Source organism: Prionailurus viverrinus, chromosome D1 (assembly GCF_022837055.1).
Source record: "Prionailurus viverrinus isolate Anna chromosome D1, UM_Priviv_1.0, whole genome shotgun sequence".
NCBI lineage: Eukaryota > Metazoa > Chordata > Mammalia > Carnivora > Felidae > Prionailurus > Prionailurus viverrinus.
In genome coordinates, this window is record NC_062570.1 from 90634194 (window position 1) to 90639255 (window position 5062).

The following is a 5062-nucleotide window of genomic DNA, read 5'->3' on the forward strand; positions in this document are numbered from 1 at the left end:
AGACTTTTAAGTTTTGTAAGCCAGTGCATTTCCTTTTTTGCTTAAACCCGTTCAGGGTTTACTTTGTGATTTGTATGTACCTGTCTCTGCATGTGTCTGTATGTGTAATGAAAATATTTCTAACTGATACAGTGTTTATGGATGACAACAAGAGGCTGAGCTATAAAAACTTTGGGTAGGATTCCTTTACATGGATACCGACTTGATCCTTGTCCATAATAATCATGTCATGTTAAGGTTGCTGAGAATGTAACACAATAATTTCTAATTCTAATGTAGCAGCATTTCTAAAAGTACCTCTCTCCCCCAGTGTCCTCATTCTCCACTGTTATGCTGAAGCCCGAAGTTATATACAGGCCAGAGTCCTTGTATCAGTTTAAAAAAATGCATCAGTCTCCATTGCATCTAGTAAGAAGTTGTGACAAAAAGAACCGCACTCTTCCAGTGTAACCGAATCTGACATTGGACAGATCCTTAAATCAGGCTGGGAGTCAGTTTCCTTGTCAAGAAAATGGGTTTAGGAATACCTGTCCCATATCTACGTTATTGTGAGACTCAAATGGGATTAATTTAGAAGTATTTCTAGGATGTGTTCAAATTTAATGTGTCATTATTAGTATTATTCATAAATGGAAGACTCAGAAATGTCTTCAGACATGTCTATGTTTCTAAATCCCAGAGAAAAAGGAAAATTTATTTACACTAAATTCTTGAAATGTTTACTTATCTTTCTAATCTGGACATTAGTGTATTTTTCCAAAGGCAGACTTAATTCATCTGGTTTTTGCTTCACTAGGATTTATAAACCAGCCAGAGTGGGTTTACAATCTTATGGACATACTAAGGACAGCTTCTCCTTCAAATCAACGGCCTGTTTGAATTATAAATGAAAGAACCCGTTTTGTCTGTGTCTCCATTCCATCCCTAGCTCCAGGAGGATCCCTGATCTCTAAGCTGATAAGCACATGGCATTCCCATCATGGCAGTTATTAATCCAAGGGTGGAGGGATGTTCTGAGCTGGCCCAAAATGAGAGAGAGAGAGGCTTTTCTTCCTCTCCTGCTTTGTGTAGACAGGGATATATGTAGCCCCAGCAGTCACCAGCAGCCATGTTGCTGCCATGAGGGAAAGCGGCTCTTGGAGGAAATTGACATTGAAGAGAGCAGAAAAGAGTAGTAGAGAGAATCTGGGATTTTATGGCACCATTGTGTTTCTGGGCTTCCAGTTATAGGCTTTCCAGCATTTCCTTCAGTTTGGGTCTATATTTTTTGTTACTTGCAGCCAAAGATTTTGTCAATGACCCCATTTATTTCCAGAGGCTTTCTGGGAACCCTTGAGATGAAATTACATTAAAAACTATGTGTTTGGGTACTGTTTTCCCATATTGGCTAACCTGGAGTCAAACTTCCTTCCTTTCTTTTGAAAACCAGAATGAAGATGTCAGTAATCACTTAGATGCAGGACGGAGAAATGATTGATCATTGGCATATTACTACACCATTTAAAAACTTGTCAATGTATTTTAGAAGGTGCTTATTTAATCTGGGGACTGCTAATAGGCAGTGAGACTGGAGGCTCCAGGGAATAGGGTTTCCTGATTTAGCATTTAAAATACAGAATTACCAGCAAAATTTGAATTTCAGATAAATAATGCATATTTAAAAATGTAAGTGTGTTCCATGATTTGGAATATACCTAGACTAAAATCATTTATTGTTTAACAAAAATTCTGGAACTAAATCAATGACTGAAGTATTTTTAAGTCTATGTATACAGTTGTGAAAATGAAACTATAGCCTAGAAAGGGCAAATGTTGTTCCCCCAAGCTTGGGCCTAAATGTATCACTAGCTAAATACACATCAGGATTACCTAATTTTAGAAATATTCTTAAAACAAGATGATGATTAAGACAGATTTATAAATTAAATCTTTAATATGAGACTTTTACGTACTGGGTGAAGGGCCTACTTTCACAGGGCATCCCACATCACATTATATAAGTAACCTCTTATTGTAATTTGGGGAAAGTGGGCCCAGAGCATAGATAAATTATTGTATTATTTCTTTCCAGAAAAAAGTGAGTGTGAGCTGAATTGCTTGATGTATATTAAAGGAGTAAGTCAGGGAATTCAAGATCAGTCAACAAATGCAAAAGGAATGAAAGAATCAAGAGTCAGGGCATAGAAAGTGGGACAGAAACGTTTAGGAAATGTGTGTGTGTGTGTGTGTGTGTGTGTGTGTTGGGGGGAAGTCCTGGTTTATGGCTGTAAATCTGGCAACGAAGCCAGTATCTGGATCACCTTTTGGGTTATTCATATAGAATGTGTGTTACCTGGGTTACCATTCAGGGGTGCAGGATCAGAAAGAATACAGTTATACTCAGAATTCCCAGTAATTGCCCCCAGTCTTTCTTAAAATAACAGATCTTATATGCATCTCCTCCTGTTGCCTCAGTTTGGGCAGAGGCCCTACAGGGTGAGAAAAACACAATTAGTTTCCCAGTAAAATGCCAACCTAAAATGAAGTTCAAGGCTGTCGATACGGGGCATGCCAATGAGATTGGGAAAGGGGTTGTACTAGCACTGGTGACCATCCATTCACCTCTGGCCCATACAGGAGGCTTGGCGAGAGCTGTCAGCGCTGTGTGCTGCCCCCATCATACTGGGTAAGGCTGGGGTGTTGCTTCCCTTCACCTTACACCCAAGGAGAGGGGCTTCAGGGACCCTCAGAAAGCTTGACTACTGTGCCCTTCCCTCTCCCGCTCTTTCCCTCTGAGACCACGCCTAGAGAGCTCAGAAACCATTTCTAGAAACACACTGTGTGGGGAGGAGTAGAAGGCATAAGGACAGAGGTGGGCCATGCCCCAGCCTCTACTGCAGGCTCCAAGCACGGAGCTGGGGCACAGAGAGGGGAGACATTTTACACTGAATGAATTTCTGAGATTTTTAAGAAGTTTGTTTGTTTGTTTGTTTGTTTGTTGTAAACACAAATTTATCATACGCAATTCTGTAGTTTGGAAGTCTGGGTTACAGCTGGGGCTCTGGTTCTCTGCTCCAGGTCTCACAAGGCTAAAATCTAAGTGTCTTCCTTTGTGGTGGCTCTAGGGGAGAATCTGCTTTTAAACTCATGCAGGTTTTTAGCAGAATTCAGTTCCTTGTATCTGCCAGTCTGAAGTCTCCATTTCTTTGTTGGCTGAAGGTATCTCTCAGTAAGGACATCTGTATTCCTTTTGCTCCCCTTCACCTTTAAACCAGCAGTGGTGCCTATAGTCCTTCTCTGTGACTTGCCTTTCTGTCACATCTCTCTTCCTCTTCTGTCTTCCTCTTCTTCCAGCCTGAGATGGTCATATTTTTAACATCTCATGTAATTATATTGGGTTCACCCAGAAAATGCATGATACTCCTCCCATCTCAATGTCCCTAATGTTAATTACATTTGTAAAGTTCCTTTTGTCATGTACCCTAATGTAATGTCATGTAACCCTGGAACTCATGGCCATCTTTTTTTTTTTTTAATTTAAATTTGAGTTAGTTTTTAACATACAGTGCAGTGTTGGTTTCAGGAGTAGAATTCAGTGATTGATCACTTGTATACAGCACCCAGTGCTTATAACAACAAGTGCCCTCCTTAGTACTGATCACCCATCTGGCCCATCTCTCACCTACCTGACTCCATCAATCCTCAGTATGTTCTCTATTGTTAAGAGTCTCTCGTGGTTTGTTTCCCCTCTTTTCTTTTCCCCTACCTCTTCCCATGTGCTCATCTGTTTTGTTTCTTAAATTCCACATATTAGTGAAGTTATATTGGTATTTCTCTGGTTGACTTATTTTGCTCAGCATAACACATTCTATCTCCATCCATGTCAAATGGCAAATATTTCGTTCATTTTGATGGCTGAGTAATACTCCATTGTATATATACCACATCTTCTTTATCCTTTCATCAGTCAGTGAACATTTGGGCTCTCTCCATAGTTTGGCCATTGTTGATAATGCTGTTGTAAACATTGTGATACATGTTCCCATTTCAATCTGGAGTTTTGTATCTTTGGGTAAATACTGAATAGCACAATTGCTAGACTGTAGAGTAGTTCTATTTTTAGTTTTTTGAGGAACCTCCATACTATTCTCCAGACTTGCTGCACCAGTTTGCATTCTCATCAGCAGTGCAAGAGAGTTTCTTCTTCTCTGCATTCTCACCAACACCTGTTGTTTCTTGTGTTGTTAATTTTAGTCACTCTGATTGGTGTGAAGTCGTAGCTCATTGTGGTTTTGATTTGTATTTCCCTGATGAGGAGTAATGTTGAGCATCTATTCGTGTGTCTGTTAGTCATGTGGATATCTTCTTTGGAAAAGTGTGTATTCATGTCTTCTGCCCATTTCTTAACTGGGTTGTTTGTTTTTTGAGTATTGAGTTTGATAAGTTATTTGTAGATTTATACTAACCCTTTATTGGATATATCGTTTATGAATATCTTCTCCCATTCTGAAGACTGCCTTCTGGTTTTGTTGATTGCTTCATTCCCTGTGTAGAGCTGGTTATCTTAATGAAGTTCCAGTAGCAAATTAGCAAGGAAGAAGTCAAACTTTCACTATTTTCAGATGACATGATACTCTATGGAAAACCTGAGAGACTCCACCAAAAAAGTTGTTAGAACTAATACACGAATTCCACAAAGTCGCAGGATATAAAGTCGATGTACAGAAATCTGTTGCATTTCTATCCACCAGAAATGAAGCAGGAGAAAAAGAAGTCAAGGAATCAATCCTATTTACAACTACACCAACAACAGTAAGATACCTAGGAATAAACCTAACTAAAGAGGTAAAAGATCTATACTCTGAAAACTGTAGAGGACTTCAGGAAGACATTGAAGAGGACAGAAATAAATGGAAGAGCATTCCATGCTCATATATTGGAGAGCAAACATTGTTAAAATGTCTGTACTACCCAAAACAATCTACACATTTAATACAATCCCTATCGAAATACAATCAGCATTCTTCGCAGGGCTAGAACAAACAATCCTAAAATTTGTATGGAACCAGAAAAGGCCCCAAAT